General features: G+C 46.9%; 1 protein-coding gene across 4 annotated transcripts in view; it reads right to left on the reverse strand.

The window, feature by feature from the left end:
* The window catches only part of RASGRP2 (RAS guanyl releasing protein 2), a 404,443-nt gene that overhangs the window by 329,434 nt on the left and 48,870 nt on the right, over window positions 1–26,139 (reverse strand). Inside the window, exon 1 of one of the 4 annotated variants that reach the window (XM_040409575.1) lies at window positions 13,829–13,987. The exons of the other annotated variants lie outside the window; for them this stretch is intronic. The gene's annotated coding sequence lies outside the window, so the exon portion shown is untranslated. Of the gene's footprint in view, window positions 1–13,828; window positions 13,988–26,139 lie in introns of those variants that run through there. 4 annotated transcript variants of the gene reach the window in all.

Consider the following 26,139-nt stretch of genomic DNA (forward strand, 5'->3'; position numbering starts at 1 on the left):
ACTGTATACTGTATATGCCATACGAAAAAACGGAACAGAAACGGAAACACAACGGAAACAAAAAACGGAACAACGGATCCATGAAAAACGGACCGCAAAACACTGAAAAAGCCATACGGTCGTGTGCAGGAGGCCTTATACTGGTGATTTCATTGCGGATTTCACTTATTCCAATACAAAGATTGAAATCTGCATTTCCATTTTTTCTTATGCAGATTGCAAGAAGAAACGCTTCAGATTTTCTGCTGCAGAAATTCTTCAGCTAATCAGTCACATCAGATTCACCCGGGGTCATGTGATCCTCCACCTTCATCCTCTTTGCCCTGTTTCCCTTACTAGTGTACAGAATCTTAAATGTAAAATAGAGCCAAAACTTCTGATTCTTTTGGAAGAATGTTTGTGAAATTTGTGACAAATCTGAATCATTTAGAATCTAATCACTCATCTCTAGTTAAAATATTGTGACAAATGTTCTAGAAAAGTGTATTATGACACAGAAGAAGGATCCAACCCATAAAGCTAAAGATTCAGATCGCTTCATGGTATGCCACAAACCTATAGCAAGTGTTCAAGAGAAGCATCAATAGTTTTGTCAACAGGACCATTCAAAAGCATAGTGGTGGGTAAACCGCCTTACTAATAAACTGAACTCTAATAACATTGTGAGTCCTTGGTAATTATTTCACTGACAGGCAGGAGCCGGTGTGAAAAGCATATTTTCATCTCAGCTGTCAGCTCTGGAAAACAGAACAATAGTGACCAGAATCACAGAACATCTGCATGACCAAGAACAGGAAGACATCTTTCATCTATATTCTACATCCTATGAAGACGCAGTACTAGTGTTCTGTGTCCTAGTTGTTGTACCAATTTCTAACTCTTGCCTCTTAGGCTACATGCACACGACCGTATGTGTTTTACGGTCCGCAAATTGCAGATCCGCAAAAAAAATGGATGACATCCGTATGCCATCTGGTTTTTTTTTGCGGATCCATTATAACAATGCCTAAAACGGACAAGAATAGGACATGTTCTATTTTTTTTGCGGGGCTACGGAACGGACATACTTATGCGGACAGCATACAGTGTAATCTCCAAGTTCTATTAATTTATCTTTTAATTTTTTTTTTATATTTGTGTAATTGTCATTGGGTTTATTTGTTTTTTCTTTTATTTCAGAAAACGCGATGAACTCCCAACGGCATCATCTCATCTTGAATCTGTTCCTATCTTTGGAGAATTCCTTAAATGTCATAGTATATTTGTATTTGTCGATGCTGCTGCGGTTGGGATTGTTCTTTCACGGTTTTCTGTCTTTTTGTTTATCTTTGTTACTATGGTTACCTGATGTCACTTCCGCTTTGGCGGTCTATTTAAACCCTGTATGCTACTCCATTTGTATATGCTATATCTGTTTGAGAAAGGCTCATGATGTGAGCCGAAACGCGTCACAGAACATTATATGTGACCAATAAAAGTATCGACTTTGCAGAAGCCAGGCTATGAGCTGAGCGCTGCGATTGGCCAGCGCTACAGCATAGGAGAAGGAGACCGCGGCAGGCTCAACTGGGTGGAGCCTAACTACTTACATACCGGAGGCTGTACCGGGCGAACGGAGCGGCGCCCGGGGATAACAGTAAGTGCAGCGGGATCCCTGGGCGCCGCTCTACACTTCTGTATAGTTAGTTTAGAGGCTTTCCTCTGGTGAAAGGTCCTCTTTAATACCAGAAAAGAATAACGCTAGTGTAAAAGTACTGTCACGAGGGTATCAAGAGCCACGTCTGACTCCGTTATACCCGGGGTCAGGAAGTCGCAGCGGGTGGCTGCGCGCTCTATATCTAAAGATCACGGTGTTTCTTTATGATTGTTTTCTGTGTTTGCCTTGCTATCCTTTTTGTCTCTCTCAGGGATCCGTAGCTTCTCCTCCTCAGCTGTTTCTTGTCTGCCACTCCCTACCTCCTTATATTCTCCCCTCACACTTCTCTAGTTGCCAGTTATAGAGCTTCCTGCCTGGACATCTATACTGACCCACTGGAGTGGTTAATCCTGGTTGTCGTTCCTGTGTGCTACCCTCCGGATCCCTGTTGGGCTTCTTGTTGTCTCCTGTTGTCGCCCACCTGGGAATATATGTTGTGTCTGTGTTGTCTGTCCTCCCCTTGGTGTTTTCCCTTAGAGTTAGTGGTTCGGACTAGTGTTCCCATCGCCCTGTTCACTACCTAGGGCTCAGCTCAGGGAAAGCCAGGGCTTTAGGCACGTGATCGGCGTACGGGTGAGGAACCCGTCTAGGGACGTCAGGGCAGCCAGGTGCCAGCCGCCAGGTGAGTCAGGGGTCACCATCTTCCCTCTCACTTGGGCAGGGCCTTCCTCGTTCCCTCCCTCTGTGTCACGTATGTGATAGCCACGCCGACCGTGATAAGTACCCTCAGTGCCGTGAAATATAACCATACTTTTCTTATTTCTCATGATTAGAGGACTGTATTATAATATAAGAAAGGTATGGATATGTTTCAGGGCACCTATCCTGCAGGGAGTAATTCTTACTTAGAAGCCGACTTTAGAAGCAAAAGATTCCCTTTAATAGCCTTAGGAACCATAGTATAACAACTACAAATAATCAAATCTCTCTATTATAAGAAAAAAAAATATGTCAAGCCAAATGTGACAGGTTCTCCATAATATAGTAACCTCTAGTATACATGAGAAACACCAAAAGACGCAGATAGTCATTAATGGCCTTTATTGTAGGCCACTGTAAAAAGGTGGCTGCCTTGAATCAGAGCTGCATGGGTCTCCTGTAGAACCCAGCTCTCATATGGAAGCCAGGATTCTGCTCTAATGGCCCAGATCTGCAGAAGCACTGATCCGGCTGTTTAACCCCTTGGATGGTGCTGTCAATAGTGACCATGGCATTTAACTAGTTTAGGCTACTTTCACACTGGCTTTTCTGGGTCAGCTTGTGAGATCCGTTTCAGGGCTCTCACAAGCGGCCCAAAACGGATCAGTTTAGCCCCAATGCATTCTGAATGGATAAGGATCCGTTCAGAATGCATCAGTTTGGCTGCGTTTGGTCTCCGTTCCACTTTTGAGGCACACACCAAAACGCTGCTTGCAGAGCCAAACGGATCCGTCCTGACTTACAATGTAAGTCAATATGGACGGACCCGTTTTCACTGACACAATATGGTGCAATTGAAAACGGATCAGTCCCCCATTGACTTTCAATGTAAGTCAGGACGGATCCGTTTTGACTTAGACTTTTCTTTTAAAGAATAATGCAAACGGATCCGTTCTGAACGGATACAAGCGTTTGCATTATCGGTGCGGATCCATCTGTGCAGATACAAGACGGATCTGCACCGAACGCAGGTGTGAAAGTAGCCTTAGGCTCAGTTCAGACCTGAGCGTTCTGAAAGGAGCGCTCTGTATGCGCGATTGTACGGGCGTTTACAATCGCGCATACAGAGACAAGCGTACACACAGTGTCGCGCGTTCCCGAAAGTCTATGTACGGGAACGCGCGACAAGCGCCCAAAAAAACGCTCCTGTACTTGTTTGAGCGTCGGGCGTTTTACAGCGCGATCGTACGCGCTGTAAAATGCCCAGGTGAGAACCATTCCCATAGGGAAGCATTGGTTTCTCCTTGTTGAGCGTTTTACAGCGCGTAGGAACGCGCTGTAAAACGCTCAGGTCTGAACTGAGCCTTAGAGGAAGGGAGCTCCCTCTGTCAGGCATCTGCAAATTGCGGGGGGCTGACGTTTTTGCACAGCAGCCAGAGGCAGTGTACCGATAGTATAATACACTATATTTAATAAGCAGTATAGTGTATTATAGGAGTAATTAAAAAATTGCATGTCAAACTCCCCTCGTGTGATTAATAAATAGTAAAAAGAAAATAGTTAAATAAAGTTTTCTAAAAAAAACATAATCAAGTTAAAAAAAAATATATATATACCTTTTTCCATTGAAAAAGTGCTTTTCAATGAAAAAAAATTGCAAAAATAAAATCCTCTCCACATATTTGCACTATACAATTATGAAGTAATATATCCCGCATGAAAAATGCCATGAAAATTCCATAGACAAAAACAGAATAAAAAGTATTTAAAAAGTGGTAGGCTGAGTTCACACGGGCGAGATTTCCACGCGGGTGCAATGCGGTAGGTGAACGTATTGCACCCGCACTGAATCCGGCACCATTCATTTCAATGGGTCTGTGCACTTGAGCGGTGATTTTCACGCATCACTTATGCAATGCTTTAAAATCGCAGCATGTTCTATATTCTGCGTTTTTCACGCAGCCCTGGCCCCATAGAAGTGAATGGGGCTGCGTGAAAAACGCATTGCATCCGCAAGCAAGTGCGGGTGCGATACGTTTTTCACTGATGGTAGCTAAGAGATGTTGTTTGTAAACCTTCAGTTTTTTTATCACGCGCGTGAAAAACGTATCAAAACGCATTGCACCCGCGCGGAAAAAACTGAACAACTAAACGCAATCGCAGACAAAACTGACTGAACTTGCTTGCAAAATAGTGCGAGTTTCACTGAACGCACCCTGAACGCATCCTGAGCCAATCCGTCACGCCCGTGTGAACCCAGCCTTATGTACCTCAAAATGGTATTAATGAAAACTACAAAAATCAAGCCCTCACACAGCTCTGTAGAATGAACAATAAAACAATTATGGGTCTTGGGATGCAGCGATGCAAAAATATTTTCATTTTATTTTCAAGTTTTTTTATTGTAGTAAAACGCAAAAAAAAAAAAAAAAAAAATATAGGATTTGGTATCACTGTTATTGTACTTACCCAGAGAATAGTTACCCGTATATACTCGAGTATAAGCCGACCCGAATATAAGCCGAGGCCCCTAATTTTACCCCCAAAAAATGGGAAAAATTATTGACTCGAGTATAAGACTAGGGTACATATAGCATCTTATGCTGGTCCCCCTCATGGCCCTATGTGTCCCCTCATGTGTCCTAAACTGCTCACATAACTGGCTTTGTGTGTAAAGTATTTTACTAGTGTGTAAAACAAGCTCTCTCCTATTGATAACATGGCCGCCTCTGTACTCACTGTCACTATGAATGCACTTCAGCGAGCGGGAGCGAGCTGGCCGGTGCGTGACTGACGTCACTTAGTAACGCTCCTCCCACTTCAGGAAGCAGGAGCGTTACTAAGTGACGTCAGTCACGCGCCGGCCGGCCGGCCCGCTCGTTGCTGCAGTGCATTCATCCTGAAAGTGAGTACAGAGGCTGGACCTGTTATCAATAGGAGAGAGATTGTTTCACACACTAAAAAAATACTTTACACACACAGCCAGTTATGTGAGCGGGGCCCCTTTATATATAATCGCGGCATTTTCGGGTCGGCCAAATCGCTCCTACTGGGAGCTTAACAGAGGTGCCGCGCGGATGTGCTGGGAGCTGACCGGGGCAGCTGTAAAGGTAAGTAACAGCTTCTCCGGCCCCCAACATGTCATGGTCTGTATTATGGCAATGTAATTTGCCATAATACAGACCTAGACTCGAGTATAAGACGAGGGGGCTTTTTGAGCACAAAAATATGTGCCAAAAAACTCGTCTTATACTCGAGTATATACGGTATGTTATTTGTGCCAAAAAATGAACACCACAAAATGTATAATGTAAAAACTCAATGGTGGTATTGCAGATTTTTTCCCCATTCTCCACAGAGTTAATAAAAGTTAACAAGTAAGCTATGTGTACCCCAAAATAGTGCCACAACAAAAGCTACAACTTGTCCACAAACAACAAGCCCTCCTATAGCTATACTGATGGAAAAATTAAAAAGTTGTAGCTCTTGGAATGCGGTGATAAAAAAAATGAAAACAATTGCTTGGTTGCTAAAATATTTTTAGATGCTAATTTACATAAGGGATGTGGTCTTAATTTGGCCAAAGAAAAAAGGTTAATTTGGTACTGATAAGGCCTCCTGCACACGAACATGTGCGCCCCGTTGCCGTATTGTGAACCGCATTTGCGGATCCGCAATACATGGATGCTGTTCCGTGGGCATTTCACATCACGGAATTCACTTCAATGGGTCCTCAAATCCGGAGATGCGGAATGGTGCGGGACGGAAGCATGGAACGGAACCCTACGGGAGCACTACGGAGTACTTCCGTGGGGTTTCGTCCCGTACTTCCGTAAAAAAATAGAACATGTCCTATCTTTTTGCGGAATGGCTGGATCGCGGACCAATTAAAGTGAATGGGTCCGCGATCTGCTGCGGCTGCCCCATGGATAGTGTTCGTGCATTGCGGCCCACAATTTGCGGGCCGCAGCACGACCACAGGGCGCACACGTTCGTGTGCAGGAGGCCTAATACAGATTTTTTTACCTTAAACCCTTCCACCTGTATGCACTTGGGGCCTAATAGGAGTGCCGATTCCTTCTCAGAACAGCTGATCGGTGAGGGTCCAGATAGGTCATCAGTAAAAAAATGTTGGGAAACCCTTTTAAAATTATATTTACCTCAAACAAAGTATAGAAGCAAAAAAAACTATGCTTAGATATAATTACAACTGTAAGGCCTCTTGCACACAAAAGTTTTTGTTTCCGTTCCGTTTTTTTTGTGTTCCATATTCAATATTTTTGCATTCCATATTCAATGGATCCATAAAAAAACGGAAGGTAATCCGTATGCCTTCCGCTTCCTTATTTCCGTTTTTCCGTTCCGTTCAAAGATAGAACATGTCCTAATATTGTCCGCATAACGGACAAGGATAGTACCCCTTTATCAGGGGCCACATGGAGCACTGTCACCTGCAGTCATCCATAAAAATATACCAATTTCTAAACAGAATCAGGGTAACAAAAATTTAGTTTTGTTTGGCTGTTAACCCTTGCTTTATTACTGAAAAAATTGATTAAAATGGAAAATCTGCCAAAAAAATGAAATTTGGAAATTTCATCTCCATTTTCCTTTAATTCTTGTGGAACACGTCCTAGAGGGTTAACAAAATTAGTAAAATCAGTTTTGAATACCTTGAGGGGTGCAGTTTCTATAATGGGGCCATTTATGGGTGGTTTCTATTATGTAAGGCCTATTGCACACGACCGTATGGCTTTTTCAGTGTTTTGCGATCCGTTTTTCACGGATCCGTTGTTCCGTTTTTTGTTTCCGTTGTGTTTCCGTTTCTGTTCCGTTTTTCCGTTCCGTTTTTCCGTATGGCATATACAGTATACAGTAATTACATAGATAAAATTGGGCTGGGCATAACATTTTCAATAGATGGTTCAGCAAAAAACGGAACGGAAACGGAAGACATACGGATGCATTTCCGTATGTGTTCCGTTTTTTTGCGGACCCATTGACTTGAATGGAGCCACGGACTGTGATTTGCGGGCAATAATAGGACATGTTCTATGTTAAAACGGAACGGAAAAACGGAAATACGGAAACGGAATGCATACGGAGTACATTCCGTTTTTTTTGCGGACCCATTGAAATGAATGGTTCCGTATACGGACCGTATACGGAACGCAAAAAACGTCCAGTAAACGGGAAAAAAAAACGTCCGTGTGCAATAGGCCTAAGCCTTAGGCCTCCTGCACACGAACGTATTTTTTTGCGGTCCGCAAAAACGGGTCCCGTTTTTCCGTGATCCGTGACCGTTTTTCCGTCCGTGGGTCTTCCTTGATTTTTGGAGGATCCACGGACATGAAAAAAAAGTCGTTTTGGTGTCCGCCTGGCCGTGCGGAGCCAAACGGATCCGTCCTGAATTACAATGCAAGTCAATGGGGACGGATCCGTTTGACGTTGACACAATATGGTGCCATTTCAAACGGATCCGTCCCCATTGACTTTCAATGTAAAGTCTGGAGTCCCTTTTATACCATCGGATCGGAGTTTTCTTCAATCCGATGGTATATTTTAACTTGAAGCGTCCCCATCACCATGGGAACGCCCCTATGTTAGAATATACTGTCGGATATGAGTTAGATCGTGAAACCTCATTTCCGACAGTATATTCTAACACAGAGGCGTTCCCATGGTGATGGGGACGCTTCTAGTTAGAATATACTACAAACTGTGTACATGACTGCCCCCTGCTGCCTAGCAGCATCCGATCTCTTACAGGGGGCCGTGATCAGCACAATTAACCCCTCAAGTGCCGCACCTGAAGGGGTTAATTGTACTATCATATCCCCCTGTAAGAGATCAGGGCTGCCAGGCAGCAGGGGGCAGACCCCCCCCCCCTCCCCAGTTTGAATATCTATTGTAATAAATCGTTGGTGGCACAGTGTGCGGCCCCCCCCTTCCTCCCTCTATTGTAATAAATCGTTGGTGGCACAGTGTGCGCCCCCCCGCCCCCCCTTCCTCCCTCTATTGTAATAAATCGTTGGTGGCACAGTGTGCGCCCCCCATCGCCCCCCCCCCTCCCTCTATAGCATTAACAACATTGGTGGCCAGTGTGCGGCCTCCCATTTCCCCCCCCCCCCTTCGATCATTGGTGGCAGCGGGTCACTAGCAAAGATTCATACTTACCTGGGAGAGGCGATGTTCGTGTCCGGCCGGGAGCTCCTCCTACTGGTAAGTGACAGTTCATTTAGCAATGCGCCGCACAGACCTGAGGCTGTCACTTACCAGTAGGTGGAGCTCCCGGCCGGACACGAACATCGCAGCAGCCGGTAAGTATGAATCTTCTACTACTGTACTATTGCTATGTAACCATGGCAACCAGGACTGTAGTAGCGTCCTGGTTGCCATGGTTACCGATCGGAGCCCCAGCGATTAAACTGGGACTCCGATCGGAACTCCGCTGCCACCAATGATGATGGGGGGGGGGGGGGGAGATGGGAGGCCGCACACTGGCCACCAATGTTGTTAATGCTATAGAGGGAGGGGGGCCGATGGGGGGCGCACACTGTGCCACCAACGAATTATTACAATAGAGGGAGGGAGGGGGGGGGAGCGCACACTGTGCCACCAACGAATAATTACAATAGAGGGGGGGGGGGCCGCACTGGCCATCAATGATATTCAAACTGGCGAGGGGGCGGGGGTCTGCCCCCTGCTGCCTGGCAGCCCTGATCTCTTACAGGGGGATATGATAGTACAATTAACCCTTTCAGGTGCCGCACCTGAAGGGGTTAATTGTGCTGATCACGGCCCCCTGTAAGAGATCGGGTGCTGCCAGGCAGCAGGGTGCAGTCTTGTACACAGTTTGTAGTGTATTCTAACTAGAAGCGTCCCCATCACCATGGGAACGCTTCTGTGTTAGAATATACTGTCGGTTCTGAGTTTTCACGAAGTGAAAACTCAGCTTTGAAAAAGCTTTATGCAGACGGATCTTCGGATCCGTCTGTATAAAAAGTAACCTACGGCCACGGATCACTGACACGGATGCCAATCTTGTGTGCATCCGTGTTCTTTCACGGACCCATTGACTTGAATGGGTCCGTGAACCGTTGGCCGTGAAAAAAATAGGACAGGTCATATTTTTTTCACGGCCATGAAACACGGATCACGGATGCGGCTGCAAAACGGTGCATTTTCCGTTTTTTCCACGGACCCATTGAAAGTCAATGGGTCCGCGAAAAAAAACGGAAAACGGCACAACGGCCACGGGTGCACACAACGGTCGTGTGCAGGAGGCCTTACAAAGTGACTTCTGACCTGAACTGGTCCTTTAGGCCTCATGCACACAACCGTTGTTATGTTCCGTGTCCGTTGTTCCGTTTTCCGTGACTTTCAATGGGTCCGTTGAAAACTCGGATAATGCACCGTTTGTCATCCGCGTCCGTGATCTGTTTCCAGTCCGTCAAAAAAGATTTTTTTTTCACTTTTCATGTCTGGTGATCCTCCAAAAATCAAGGAAGACACAAGGAAACAAAAACGGAAACGGATCACGGAACAGCTTTTTGCAGACCGCAAAAAAATACTGTCGTGTGCATGAGGCCTAAAAATTGGGTTTTGGAAATGTTCTTAAAAATTTTAAGATTTGCTTCTAAACTTATAAGACCCCTTTCACAAGTTTTCCGTTCGGGTGCAATGCGTGATGTGAACGCATAGCACCCGCACTGAATCCTGACCCATTCATTTCAATGTGTTTGTGCACATGAGCGTTTTTTTTTTACACATCAGTTCTGCATTGCGTGAAAAACGCAGCATGTTCTATATGCTGCGTTTTTCACGCAGCCCTGGCCCTATGGGGCTTCAGTGAAAAATGCATTGCATCCGCAAGCAAGTTCGGATGCAATGCGTTTTTCACTGATGGCTGCGAAGAGATGTTGTTTGTAAACCTTCAGTTTTTTATCATGCGTGTGAAAAACCCATCAAAACGCATTGCACCCGCGTGGAAAAAACTGAATAACTGAACGCAATCGCAGACAAAACTGACTGAACTTGCTTGCAAAATAGTGCGAGTTTCACTGAACGCACCCTGAACGCATCCGGAGCCAATCCGTCACACTCGTGTGAAAGAGGCCTAAGCCATGAGGTAGGCATATGGGAAATGTAAAGTAATAACTATTTTAGGAAGTATCACTATCTGTTTTAAAAGCAGAGAAATAGAAATTTTGAAAATTGCGAATTATTCCAAATTGTTGGTAATTTGGGTATTTTTTTATAAATAAAAATGAAATATTTTGTCTCAAATTTACCACTGTCATAAAGTACAATATGTGACGAGAAAACAGTCTCAGAATGGCCTGGATAAGTAAAAGCGTTTTAAAGTTATCACCACATAAAGTGACACATTTGAAAAAAATGGCCTGGTCTTTAAGGTGAAAATGGCAGGGTCCTGAAGGGGTAAATGAAGGCTTCGTTGTGTTGGCCCTTTAAAAAAGTCTGCAGTTCAGTCGGACGGTGCTCTCTCTCAGCCTGGGGAAAGAATGAGATGCTATGAGCCTGTTAGGACACTGATCTACAAGCATAGCAGGTTGTATGGACTGCATTAGGGTCCATTCACACATCCGTGTGTGTTTTGCGAATCCACGGATCCGCGGATCCGCAAAACACGGACAGCGGCAATGTGCGTTCCGCATTTTGCGGACCGCACATTGCCGGCACTAAGAGAATATGCCTATTCTTGTCCGCTATTGCGGACAAGAATAGGACATGTTCTATTTTTTTCAGGATCGGAATTGCGGACCCGGAAGCGCGGGTCCGCAATTCCGGATCGGATGGGTCCACAATTCCGTTCCACAAAATGCGGAATGGAATTGCGGATGATGAATGGAGCCTTATAGGTATTTGCTGCCAGGTATTAGGCCTCAGGCCTTAGGTCTTCCCAGAAGATTACTGTCCTGCTACTTAATCCCTTACAACTGGAAGAAAGATACTGAAACGTCTACACAATTAAAGAATGTTAGTACTACAATCACACAGATCTGCCACAGAAAGCGAAAAGCTATGAAAATTCATAGCAGCTTTAATTATGTAAAGGAACACATGGCAACAGTCTCAAGTAGCTGCCAATCTGCACATAATTTTGACAATTTTTGCCAACTTTCAGGCAACATTTCTTCAAGAATAATTGTTTCCAAGAACAACTCCTAGGTGCATCTGAGGCAAATGCACTTGTTTTTGACCTATACTTACAATATGAACTTGTTGCACCTCAGGCCAAGTTCAGCATGGCTGCTTGTCAACTGTTTGCCCGAGGTGGCAGAAGCAGGCCGCAGTTTCCATTTGACAATGGGCGTCTGATTTGACAAAGGACGTGAAGAGGCACAACTGCACACTTACAAAGACAACTGTCTGATTGCCAGCGAATATCATGTATGGGTCCTATTCAAGTGAACCAGACCCATGCAGGACTCCTGTTGGATGTCACACAGCTGCCTTGGCGGTTGCCCCACCCAGCGCACTTTTGCATCTCTCCACACCTGATGTCAGTGAGCCAACAAATACATGCAAACTGGGGCCATTTATGAAGATGATCATTTTTTGGCAGTCTTTCTTGTACCTTTTATGCCAGTGTTGCTGCTGGAAGGTGCACCTAATCTATGATGGGGCGTGCGCCTCATCATAATTTAGACACATCTTTGGTAGCCCTTGCACCTGCCGGAAAACCTACGCCAGTCCCTGGCTGGGGAGGTTTTGTGCCATTTTTACAGCTTTTTCCTGGCGTAAAATTAGTAAATTTGCCCTGGCACTCTTTAGTGCTGAATGCAGCATAAAAACATTGTGACAAATATTATCGCACGGGCATTTAAAGAGTCGCAAAAAAGGGTTCGCGTGAAGTTTCACTCCAAAAAGAGGTGTAAACTGTTTGTAAATTACCCCCATTATTTCTTGTTCACAGTTCTTGAAAACCAGTCCCTGGGATCTCAATGTGGATGGTAGATGTTTGGGCATATACAGTTTGTGCTCCATGGACATTGTTGCACAAAGAAACGCATACAACTACACCGTTGCAGTGAGATGTCAGGGACTACATTTCTTCTGTATGTGCTGCAAGTTAGATCATGTTTTCATGTATTTTATACTATTTTATGTGATATCTGAATGGTACATATGGGTGACTAACAAATATTACTCTACAGATTCAAGTATCTTGGAGAGAGGTATCTAAATATTGATGTTATACACCAGTGATTACCTATCTCCTCCCATGGTGCCCACAGGTGTCCTGGGTGTATTAGGCTCAATTCACATGTCCGCAAATGGGTCCGCATTCGTTCCGCAATTTAGCGGAACGGGTGCGTACCCATTCATTCTCTATGGGGACGGAATGGATGCGGACAGCACACAGTGTGCTGTCAGCATCCGCATTTGCGGTGTGCGGCCCCGATCTTCAGGTCCGCAGCTCCGCAAAAGATAGAACATGTCCTATTCTTGTCCGCAGCTTGCAGACAAGAATAGGCATTTCTATAGGGGTGCTGGGCGGGTGTGCTGCGGATCCGCAATTTGCGGGTCCGCAACACACCACGGACGTGTGAATGAAGCCTTAGGATAACAGTGGTTCTGGGATATACTATCAAGTGCATATAAAACACAAGGCATATTTCATAAATTACATAAGACTGTAGAAAACAGCAAACAGTACATTCGGTACAATCCATTTTCCTGTACTGCTTCTGTTACTTCTACATTTACTGCCAAGCAGCAATCCTTCACTTCAAGAAGTTATTTTTTTCTAGTGTAGCAAACTGTATATTTCAAGCCTCAACAAAACCAACTGTTTCACTACCAGATCAGTTATTCTATTGGCTGTTCCAATAAAATATTTTATTGTATGTTGAGGATAAAGGAGTTGTCAAATTAATAAATGTCCCCCGGGTCTAGATATTGCTGTTGGATGCTTGTCGTGATGCCAGCTAATGTCCACCTAATGTGTCCAGAGGTGATCAGAAGAGGCCATTGCTAATGCACCATTTCTTATTGATTGACACAGGAACACTTTTTAAATTATTCCAATTAAAAATTTTATGATTTGTGTGATCTGACTGTAAATTAAAAGGGTATTATAAAACTGTCCTTTCTTCTAAACTGTGGCAGTGCGAGAGATGGGTATTAACCAAACAATCTTTCTTCCACAGGGTAGAAGAAAGGCCCATTTTTATAAATAGTCCCAAGATCCCTTTTAATACTGTAAATTCATTTTAATGTGTGGTACAACCCCTATAAACATTCCTAATGGTGCATTTTGGATAAATACTCATACCTAAACATTATCCACTCTGATAAGCTGCTGGCACTACTTGTAAATAGGTGAATATGGTAAAAGCTGTCCAATGTGAAGGCAGCCAGCACACATGTTCATGCTAGGAGTAATAAACATCAAAATGTACAATAAAAAATAAAAAATGTAAATCAACTTAATCTCATCACTTTTGTGGAGACCAGCTCACTCACTCGAGCTTTGGTAATTACTGATCACATGCCATGAACCCTTGGACACGAGCACTAGAAACACTTGGACGTTAGCCTAAGGGCTCATGCACACAAATGTATTTTCTTTCCGTGTCCATTCCGGGTTTTTTTGCGGACCGTATGCGGGACCATTCACCTCAATGGATCAGCAAAAACAACAGAAATGACTCAGTTTGCATTCTGTTTCTGTATGTCCACTTGGCCGTTCCGCCAAAAAGTAGTGCATGTCCTATTATTGTCCGCAAATCACGGTCCGTGGCTCCATTCAAGTCAATGGGTCCGCAAAAAATACAGAATGCACACGGAACACATCCGTATGTCATCCGTATTTTGCGGATCCATGCCCACTTTGCCCATGTGTTTACTGTTTGCAAACATTACAGTACATTACAGTAATTATAAACATCCTGTTTCCGTTTGCGATCCGCAAAAAACGAATCACATACGGAAACCATATGGATATGTTTTGTGGCATAACGGAACGGATGTGGCCACAAAACAGAAAAAAAAACTCAGGATCAGTTAAAAACGGACGGCAAAACTGAGCCCTAACACTGGATATAGATACATGCAATAATAGGGCAAGTATTTAAAGAGTACCTAGCATTTCTTTTTTAATTTCATTTAAAAAAAAAAAGCATTCTACACCTAAACATAGCACATTGTAATATTGGTCAGAGGGTCTTGTGTGACAACTGGAGCCAACACCTAATCCAACATATAAAGAACTCCATTCTTTTAAACTGTACAATGCTTTTCAGTAGAGCCGGACTGGGGGGCGATAGCCTTGAGGGGAGGCGACCATGACGGGGGGGTGGTTAGCGAGACCCCCCCCCTCCTCCTTTCCTTTTCCCCCGGGGCGGGGGATTGGTCAATTTGGGCTAGTGGGGGTGGTCAAGGGGTTAAGTGAGGCGAGCAGCAGCCGGTCAGGGGCCATTTTGGGTGACAAACGGACGAGCGCCAGGTCTAAATCTCACCGGCATGGAGGCTTTAATTCAGGAGCTGCGGAGGGCGGCGGAGGAGAGAGGAGAAGAGTGGCTGCAGGAGCGAGTGCAGCAGCTGTTGAGAGGGGAGGCGGAGGTCCCAGCTGTTCCTCCGCCTGTGGCATCCCGGCCGCGGCGGGCCAGGCCGCCGGCGCGCCCCAGCCCTGACATGGCGTCCCCTCGGGCTCAGCGCCGGAAAAGGAGCCCCACCAGGGACCCTTCACGCCGGGGGACAGCTGATACTGTTCCTCCCTGTACCCCCGGGCGTGGGAGGAATCCTAGGATGCGGCGGAGCTCACCTGCAGGCCAGGCCAGGTCTGCCCGGCGGTTGACGCGGCGTTTGGATTCAGGACCGGGTTCGGCGGCTCCAGCCCACGGATCGGTGGCTGGGGGCCCCCTGCAGAAGAAGGTTGGCGGTCGGTACGGGGCTGCGGTGAGTGTGGAGGCCACCGCCAGCAGGCCCTCGGCGGGAACAGGGAGAGAGGAGGAGGGTGGCTCCGCCTCCTCTGAAGATGGACGAGGGCAGCCTGCCAGCGACGTCCCTGGCTCCAGCGTGGTCAGGGGACACCTGGCTGAAGAAGATCTGAGGAGACCAGAGCGTCAGGATTCAGGATCTGCGGCTGGTGGGGTCACAGCACCCACGCAGCCAGGTGAGGCATCCTGGGGTTCTCTAGTACAGTTGGGGGTTGAGTTAGCTGGTAGGGATGGGGGGTCCCAGTCGGTTGTAGGTGGGGGGTCCCAGCTGGATTTAGGTAGGGGTTTGGGCCAGTTGCTGGGGGGTTTGGCGGGTTTGGTTGCGGGGTTAGGTAGGGGGGGGATGTCCCCGTTACCGGCTTGGGGCGTTGGGGGCCTCGGCGGGGTGGGGGCGGTCGGATCGGGGGCCCCAGAGGCGCGGGCGAGTTCGGTCTCGGTGGAAACGCAGGCGGGGGGAGCCGGGGAGGAAGAGGTGGCAAGGTTGGATGACAGGGCTAAGGGGGAAGTGTATGTCTGTTTTGAGGGACCGTTGGGCGCTCATTTAAAACAGGATTTGAGGGAAAAAATATGGAAAGGGGAGTATGTGGATATTTTTTCCCTGCTCCCCTTGGAAAAATTTAATTTGGATAGGGCGAAACGGGATGAGGGCAAGAAAGAGGAAGAGGAGAGGCGGAGACACAGGCTGATTCCGCGGACGTTTGCCAATTGGTTGCAGGCGTTCGCGATTTTAGCCAGTGTTATCGGGGAAAAAGAGCCGGAGTGCTGCTCCGCGCTTTTTTGTTATCTGGATGCGATAGGTGAAGCGTATAGGGTGTACGGAGGGATTGCGTGGCTGCGGTACGACGAGCAGTTTAGGCAGCGGAAGGCAGTGCGTCAAGGGATCAAATGGGACCACAAAGACATTGCTTTGTGGTTGAAGGTGACAGCGCCAGCTAGGGCCGGGCAGTCCTTTCGGGGGGAATCTAGTGGTGGGGGGCAGTCCGGATTCGCGGTGGCATCCGCAAAGGGGCTGTGCTTCCTTTTTAACGAAGGGAGCTGCAAGTTTGGGGCAAAGTGCAAGTTCAAGCACGAATGCTCTACCTGCGGCGGGTCACACGGAGCCTCGCGTTGTTTCCGGGGAGGTAGGCAGAGAGGGGGGGATGGTTTTGGAAAAGGGGGGTGACGCCAGTGCGGCTGGAAAAGATGCGGCCTTACCTCGATAGGTACCCGGATAGGGAGGCGGCGGTTTTGTTGGAAACGGGATTTGCGGAAGGTTTTCGGATTCCGTTTGTTCAGTCAGGGGCTCGTTTGGTTAAGAAGAATTTGCGTTCGGCATTGGAGCATCCGGGTGTTGTTACGGATAAGTTGGGGAAGGAGGTTATGTTAGGTAGGATGGCCGGCCCCTTTTCGGAGCCGCCTTTAGCGGACCTGCGCCTGTCTCCGCTGGGGGTGGTCCCGAAGAAGGAGCCCAATAAATTCCGGCTGATTCACCACCTGTCCTTCCCTAGGGGAACGTCGGTCAATGATGGCATAGACCCGGCTTTGTGTTCCGTGGTTTATACGTCATTTGACGCGGCAGTGGCATTGGTGAAGCGGCTGGGGAGAGGGGCGCTTATGGCCAAGACGGATATTGAGGCAGCGTTCCGTCTGTTGCCGGTGCATCCGGATTGTTTACATTTGTTGGGGTGTTTTTGGATGGGGGGGTTTTTTGTGGACCGTTGTTTGCCGATGGGTTGCTCCCTGTCGTGTGCGTATTTCGAGGCCTTTAGCTCTTTCTTGGAATGGGCGGTTAGGGATGCGGCAGGTTGTGACTCCGTCATCCATTACCTGGATGACTTCCTGTGTGTGGGCCCAGCGGGTTCGAGGGTTTGTTCAGTTTTGCTGAATACGCTGTGCGGGGTGTTTGGGCGTTTTGGTGTTCCGTTGGCGGGGGAGAAGACGGTGGGGCCTACAGCTGAATTGAGTTTTTTGGGAATTGTGATTGATTCAGAGCGGATGGAGTGTAGGCTGCCATTGGATAAATTGGAGGATTTGAGGGAGGAGGTGGCTAGGGCGGGGAGGTTGGAAAAGATAAAGCTTAGGGAACTTCAGTCGCTCCTTGGTAAGCTGAACTTCGCTTGCAGGATCATGCCTATGGGCAGGATCTTTTGCAGGCGATTGGCTGGGGCAACATCAGGGGTGCGGGCCCCACATCATTTCATTAGGTTGGGGCGGGAGTTAAAGGCTGATCTAGCGGTTTGGGGTTCGTTTTTAGTTAAGTATAACGGGAGGTCTTTGTTTATGGGGGAGGTTGTTAATGCAGTAGATTTTGAGTTATTTTCGGATGCGGCTGGGGGGTGCGGGTTCGGCGTGTATTGTGGGGGGCAGTGGTGCGCAGGAGAGTGGCCGGATAGTTGGGTGCACAGGGGTTGGGTACGGAACTTGGCCTTATTGGAACTTTTCCCAATTGTAGCGGCGGTAATGTTGTGGGGCGAGTGTTTCAGGGACAAGAAAGTCCGTTTTCATTGTGACAACTTGGGGGTAGTGCAGGCGATTAACGGTTTGTCGGCCTCATCACCGTTAGTGGTTAGGTTGTTACAGAGGTTGGTGTTGGAGTGCCTTGTAATCAACGCGTGGGTGGTGGCTGTGCATGTGCCTGGGGTTGACAACTGTATTGCTGATGCCCTCTCTCGTTCACAGTGGGACCGTTTCCGTCAGCTAGCTCCTGGTGCGGCGGAGGTGGGGGTGGAGTGTCCAGCCTTGCTGTGGAACGTTCTGGAGTAGCGGTGGCAGGACTGATTCGGTCATCTCTGGCACCTGGTACGTGGGAGCGGTATGCAAAGGCCTGGGAATGTTGGGAGCAGTGGAAGGGGAGTTTGGGGGTGGGCAATGAGGATTTAGAGATACCGATGTTGTTGTTCATTGGGCATTGCAGGGATGAGGGTTGGTCCGTTTCTAGGATGAATAGTTGTTTGGCGGGACTGGCTTTTGGTTTTAGGCTCAGGAAAGTGACGGACGTGACTAAATCGTTTTTGGTGGCGCGGGCCATTAGGGGTTGGCGGCGGGAGAAGGCAGGGGTGGACTCTCGGCGGCCGGTGTCATTTACGTTGCTGGTTAGAATGGGGGAGCAGTTGGGGGAGGTATGCAGGTCAGGGGGGGAGGTAAAGTTATTCAGGTTGGCGTTTTCATTGGCGTTTTTTGGGGCGTTGCGGCTGGGTGAATTAGTTAGCCCGACGGTGAGTAGAAAAGGGGGGTTGTTTAGAGATGACGTTGATGTTTGGCCAGATAGGGTTGAATTCGTGATCAGGCGATCCAAGACTGATATGGAAGGAAAAGGGCGGCGGGTGGTTTTGTTTGCAATTCCGGGTTGCTTGATGTGCCCGGTGCGTTGTGCGGAGAATTTCATGGGGGACAAGGTGGGTGAAGGGCTCAATCCGTTATTAGTTCATGATGATGGTTCTTTTCTCTCTCGATTTCAGTTTGTGGCAGTTTTTAGGCGGTGTTTGGCGGGGTTAGGTGTGGGGGAGGTAGGTTTTTCCAGCCATTCATTTAGAATTGGGGCGGCAACAGAGGCAGCTAGATGGGGGTTGGGGGATGAAGTAATAAAAAGGATCGGTAGGTGGGAATCGATTCGTTTTAGGTCATATGTAAGACCTGAAGGTGTGGTTGAATGAAGGGATTTGCAGTTGCTTGGCTTGCTTCCTGTTTTCTTGTGTTTTTCTTTGTCATTGCAGGTTCAGATCCAGCGTTGGTTTGGCTGTTGGGTCACTCGTATGTGTGGTGGGGAGCTGCCAGGGCTGCGGTTAGGCCGGACGGTTTGCAGCTTGGATTGGCTCGTGAAGTGGCGGTGGTAAGGTGGATTGGCAGGAGGGGGATGATGTGGAGTGGGGTTCTTCCGGAGTTCAATAGATTTGTTAGGCAAGACAGGGCGCCTGATGTGTTGGTGCTACATGTAGGGGGGAATGATTTGGGGGCTCGGCCCTTTAGGGAGTTGGTGAGAGACGTTAAATCAGATTTGTTAAAGTTATGGGTGTTGTATCCGGGTATGATCACAGTATGGTCCGATATTGTGCCGCGGTCGGTCTGGCGAGGAGCTCGGTCGGTGGAGAGTTTGAACAAGGCCCGGGTGAAGGTTAATAGGGCTATTGGGAGGTTTATGGTGAGGAATGGGGGTTTAGCGGTGCGACATAGGGATTTAGAAGGGGGTGTTGGGGGATTTTGGCGGAGTGACGGGGTGCACCTAAACGCCCTGGGTTTGGATATGTGGAGCTTGGCGATACAGGAGGGCATGGAGATTGCGGTACAGGTGTGGAGGGACGCACGGGCTTGAGGGAAGTCAAGCCTGTGCGTTTGTGGCGGTGGGAGGTCCTTGGAGTCGGTGTGATTTGATGGTAATGAGGATGGGAGGGCCCTACAGGTGGGGCTGGACTCCCAGGATTGTTGGGTGGACGTGGCGGAACTGTCAGGGTGAGCCATCAGGGGTGCCTCCGAGCTAGTGGTCAACGGCTGGGGGTAAGTTGGCTCACCTCGGCACGGTTTTGGGTTTAGGGCTTCAAGGACCTCCCCCTTCGGAAAAAAGGGACATGTGTTTTTGGTTGGCATTTATGAGGTTACAGTGTTATAATATTTGATATAATATTTTATGTATGTTTGTAATAAATAGGCTGCTGTGGCCAAAATTAATCCAATGAAGCGGTGTCAGTGTCTTTATTGGGGAAGGGAGGGCGGAGGGAGGTAGATGGTTAGAGGTGGGTTGGAGGTATGTTTATAGGGGTCGAGTGGTATTAACCAGTACCTCCGTCAAGTAGAGCCGGACTGGGGGGCGATAGCCTTGAGGGGAGGCGACCATGACGGGGGGGTGGTTAGCGAGACCCCCCCCCTCCTCCTTTCCTTTTCCCCCGGGGCGGGGGATTGGTCAATTTGGGCTAGTGGGGGTGGTCAAGGGGTTAAGTGAGGCGAGCAGCAGCCGGTCAGGGGCCATTTTGGGTGACAAACGCCCACCCACCCGCCCTGTGTGAAGGTTTTTAAGGGGATGGAAAATAAGGGGTAAGGGCGAGGTTGAGTAGTGGGGTGCAGTCTGTGGGGAAGAAAGATTGTCACGGCAGTAAGGCGGTGGGAGGTCCTTGGAGTCGGTGTGATTTGATGGTAATGAGGATGGGAGGGCCCTACAGGTGGGGCTGGACTCCCAGGATTGTTGGGTGGACGTGGCGGAACTGTCAGGGTGAGCCATCAGGGGTGCCTCCGAGCTAGTGGTCAACGGCTGGGGGTAAGTTGGCTCACCTCGGCACGGTTTTGGGTTTAGGGCTTCAAGGACCTCCCCCTTCGGAAAAAAGGGACATGTGTTTTTGGTTGGCATTTATGAGGTTACAGTGTTATAATATTTGATATAATATTTTATGTATGTTTGTAATAAATAGGCTGCTGTGGCCAAAATTAATCCAATGAAGCGGTGTCAGTGTCTTTATTGGGGAAGGGAGGGCGGAGGGAGGTAGATGGTTAGAGGTGGGTTGGAGGTATGTTTATAGGGGTCGAGTGGTATTAACCAGTACCTCCGTCATGTAACCTACAAATTGTGATAGGTGCATCTGGCGAATGGACAACGTTGTTTTTGCTTGGGAAAATCCTGTGCCGGTAAAAGTATGGCTTGAATAAAGACCAAATGTGAACAGCCTGACAATCCAGCTAATTATAGACATAGTTGACACCAGTGCACATGGAGAAACCTTTTCACATACAATCTGAAGTCCAATAAAAAGCCACAGATACCTCAAACTGTAGATTTTACAATAATATATTTTAGTAGAGATAGTGTGGTCTAATTTAGTGTTTATTATCTATTATCTTACTCATTGCTTAGAAATATATTGTTCTGTGCAAGGTTGGTGTTACCACCCAAAAAGTTTGGACAAGTGCCAGGGCCCCCAAGAGGGGAGAGGGCCCACTGCTATGTTTGTCCTATATAGTTTTTTTTCCACAGTACAAAAGCAGAAATAAAAAGAACACTTGAGCGGTAGTCTTATGTCATGTATAGATCCTCCTCTGACAGTGCTCAAGACATGTTTTATTATTTTTCAGCTTCTCTAATAATTGTATGATGTAGTATATTATGATCTTAACCGGCATTAGTAGCATATACAGTTATATCTCTATATGGCACTACAGTATAGGTGGCAAAAAGCTGAAAAGTAAAAGTCTTATTCAGAAAAGTTAGTGAAACACAATACCACAAAAACAATTAAAATAAATGCATTTTGTAGTATACTTTTGGCACAAAGCCAACCAACGAGTGCTGTAAAATTAGATGTGTGTTTACAGATGCCCCAAATCCATCATACAACTCCAATGAAAATATCACTGACCATCATGCAATAAAGCACTTGCCCGATGGAGCATCCAATAATGCCGGGTCATTCAAAAAGGATGGCGCAAAAGTAAAGGCTTTAGATAAACAAATTCAGCTCCTGAAAAATGCTATGAGCAACAAAGTCAGTTTTTTTTTTTGACAGTTTTCATGAATCTGCCCCTTTGTGTTAGGTTTAAGATGGCGACATTGCAGCAAGAAAAACCTTGGAATTTGCAAGAAGAGGGTTTGTTGTGACATTTTCCTGTACTACTTCTGTTACTTCTAAATTTACTGCCAAGCAGCAATCCTTCACTTCAATAATTTTTTTCTCTAGTGTAGCAAATTGTATATTTCAAGCCTCAACAATACGAACTGTATCACTACCAGATAAATAATTCATGCAGATATACATATGTGTTTTTTCTTGAAATCCGGGTTAGGCCTCATGCACATGACCGTTGTGTGCATCCGCGTCCGTGGTTCCGTTTTCCGTTTTTTTTTCGTGGACCCATTGACTTTCAATGGGTCCGTGGAAAAATCTGAAAATGCACCGTTTGGCAGCCGCATCCGTGATCCGTGTTTCCTGTCCGTCAAAAAAATATGACCTGTCCTATTTTTTTGACGGACAACGGTTCACGGACCCATTCAAGTCAATGGGTCCGTGAAAAAACACGGATGCACACAAGATTGTCATCCGCGTCCATCATCCGTGTCCGTAGGCTACTTTCAGACAGACGGATCCGCTGATCCGTCTGCATAAAAGCTTTTTAGATCTGAGTTTACACTTTGTGAAAACTCGACAGTATATTCTAACACAGAGGCATTCCCATAGTGATGGGGACGCTTCAAGTTAGAATATACTAAGAACTGTGTACATGATTGTCCCCTGCTGCCTGGCAGCACCCGATCTCTTACAGGGGGCTGTGATCCGCACAATTAACCCCTCAGGTGCCGCAGGAGGGGGCAGACCCCCCTCCCTCCCCAGTTTTAAATTCATTGGTGGCCAGTGCGGCCCCCCTCCCTCCCCTGTATTTAACTCATTGGTGGCCAGTGCGGCCCCCCTTCCTCCCCTGTATTTAACTCATTGGTGGCCAGTGCGGCCCCCCTCCCCTGTATTTAACTCATTGGTGGCCAGTGCGGCCCCCCTCCCTACCCTGTATTTAACTCATTGGTGGCCAGTGCGGCCCCCCTCCCTCCCCTGTATTTATTTCATTGGTGGCCAATGAGGCCTCCCCTCCCCCCCTAATTAAAATCCGCCCCCACCCCCCCATCATTGGTGGCAGCGGAGAGTTCCGATCGGAGTCCCAGTTTAATCGCTGGGGCTCCGATCGGTAACCATGGAAACCAGGATGCTCCTCCTACTGGTAAGTGAAAGGTCTGTGCAGCGCATTGCTTATAGCACAGACCTTTCACTTACCAGTAGGAGGAGCGCCCGGCCGGTCACAGACATCGCAGGTAAGTATAATGCTTCTAAAATTGCTAAGTAACCATGGCAGCCAGGACTGCAGTAGCGTCTTGGCTGCCATGGTAACCAATCGGAGCCCCAGCGATTAAACTGGGACTCCGATCGGAACTCTCTGCTGCCACCAATGATGGGGGGTCGGTCATTTTAATTAGGGGGGGAGAGGGAAGGCTGCACTGGCCACCAATGAGTTTAATACAGGGGAGGGAGGGGGGGCCGCACTGGCCACCAATGAGTTAAATACAGGGGAGGGAGGGGGGGTCGCAATGGCCACCAATGAGTTAAATACAGGGGAGGGAGGGGGGCCGCACTGGCCACCAATGAGTTAAATACAGGGGAGGGAGGGGGCCGCACTGGCCACCAATGAGTTAAATACAGGGAAGGGAGGGAGGGGGGGTCTGCGGCACCTGAGGGGTTAATTGTGCGGATCACAGCCCCCTGTAAGAGATCGGGTGCTGCCAGGCAGAAGGGGGCAGTCATGTACACAGTTCTTTTAGTATATTCTAACTTGAAGCGTCCCCATCACCATGGGAACGCCTCTGTGTTAGAATATACTGTTGGATCTGAGTTTCACAATCTAACTCAAATCCAATGGTATATTCTAACATAGAGGCGTTCCCATGGTGATGGGGACGCTTCAAGTTAAAATATACCATCGGATTGGAGAAAACTCTGATCTGATGGTATATTAATAGGGACTCCTGACTTTACATTGACAGTCAATGGGTGACGGATCCGTTTGCAATTGCACCATATTGTGTCAACGTCAAACGGATCCGTCCCCATTGACTTGCATTGTAAGTCAGGACGGATCCGTTTGGCTCTGCACGGCCAGGCGGACACCAAAACGACTTTTCACTTCATGTCCGTGGATCCTCCAAAAATCAAGGAAGACCCATGGAAGAAAAAACGGTCACGGATCACGGAACAACGGAAATCCGTTTTGCGGACCGCATAAAAAAACGGTCATGTGCATGAGGCCTTAGGCTGATTTCACATCTGTGCTTTTCCATTTCCATTCTTCTGCTCAATTATAGGAGGAGAAGAACAAAAATAACGGAAGTGCCGGATTCAACACTTAACTGATAGGAATGGAGCCTATGGACCCCATTGACTGTAATGGGATCCATTAGGTTTCCTTTCAGGAGAAGGTTTTTGTAGCGGAGACAAAAGCTCTGCCCACCACGATCACCAGATCTAACATCTTCTTTCTGTGGGTCTACATCAAGAACTCGGTGTATCTGCCCCCCAGCCACAGGATCTGAATAATGTATCACTGAAAAAGTGGACTCCATATCTGAGGATATGCTGGCAAGTATCTGGACAGAACTGGACAACTGTCTAGACAACTACTGTGTTACCAAAGGAGCTGACATTGAACATTTCTAGTGGATAGAGAGCGTGTCTTTTTATGAAGATGAATTTGGTCTCACTGTCATGAATACCAAGGCTATAATTTTGCACCTTTCTTTTTGAATCATCCTGATAATTAGACAATAATTACCTGCAGAGCGCTCTACTAACCACTTTGGAGTAGTAGGCTAAAGGCATGGCTGCGGCTTTCATTCTGTGTTTCAGGCACATTGATGCTAATGAGGATGCTCGTGGTTTGTAATTCAGCCCCATTAGTGTGTGATATCAGAACCTGACCTTCTGAACAGTTTGTGACTCTACTTTGAATGCGTTATGCCCTTGCATCTTCTTCTTTTGGCATCTTCTTTGTAGCTGATTATCAGCATCTACCAGGACCATGTATGTCCTTCTGTTATCTGATTTTGATAATTCTGTTGTCAGCCAAGACCATTTGACTATCTATCCAGCCCCACTGCCAGAAGCTGCTGCCTGTTCTGGTACACTTAGGTCCATACATATATTTTTTTACCTGTTTACTAAAACATATTCAAGTTATAGTTATATAATGGACATGGACATAAAGTCCAGACTTTTAGCTTTCATTTGAGGGTATCCACATTAAAATTGGATTAAGGGTTTAGGAGTTTCAGCTCCTTTACATGTGGCACCCTGTCTTTAAAGGGACCAAAAGTAATTGGACAATTGACTCAAAGGCTGTTTTATAGGCAGGTGTGGGCAATTCATTCATTATTTCATTCTCAATTAAGCACACAAAAGGCCTGGAGTTGATTTGAGGTGTGGTGCTTGCATTTTAAAGATTTTGCTGAGAAGTAAACATGCGGTCAAAGGAGCTTTCCATGCAGGTGAAACAAGCCATTCTTCATCTGCGAAAACTGAAAAAACCCATCCAAGAAATTGCTACACTATTAGGAGTGGAAAAATCTACAGTCCCACAAACAAACAAACAGCAACTGAAAACCGCTGCAGTAAAGGCCTGGTCGAGCATTAAACAGGAGGAAACACAGCGTCTGGTGATGTCCATGAGTTCAAGACCTCAGGCAGTCATTGCCAACAAGGGCTTTTCAACCAAGTATTAGAAATTAACATTTTATTTACAATTATTTGATTTGTCCAATTACTTTTGAGCCCCTAAAATGAAGGGATTGAGTTTAAAAAAATGCTTTAGTTCCTCACATTTTTATGCAATCATTTTGTTCAACCCACTAAATTAGAGCTGAAAGTCTGAACTTCAACTGCATCTGAATAGTTTTGTTCAAAATCCATTGTGGTAATGTACAGAAATTAGACAAATGTTGTCTCTGTCCAAATATATATGGACCTAACTGTATGTACATCGGCCACGTTCCTACTACTGATGCCAACACCAAAACCAAAGTCATTGTCATAGGTATATCATCTAGTTAAAGCACCCACTTGACTTTTCCCCTTGGCACCGTGCAGAACACTTCCAGCAAATCACCACTCCTGGCAGATTGGTGTGGAAGAAATACGTTTACTGTTGTTGCTCCCTTGGCTAGAACCTACAGAGGCTCAGTGGCTGGTACTTATGAGTGTACTGTGGCTGACACTTACTGTACATGGCAGTTACTGCTTGTGGTCACTGTGGCTGACATGTATGGGAGCACTACTGATATGCCACTTTTCTGGGAAAACAGAAAAAAGGAGATATGAAAAATGTACTGCACATGCCTTTTCAAGT

The sequence above is a fragment of the Bufo bufo genome, chromosome 10 (genome assembly GCF_905171765.1).
Source record: "Bufo bufo chromosome 10, aBufBuf1.1, whole genome shotgun sequence".
NCBI classification, from domain to species: domain Eukaryota; kingdom Metazoa; phylum Chordata; class Amphibia; order Anura; family Bufonidae; genus Bufo; species Bufo bufo.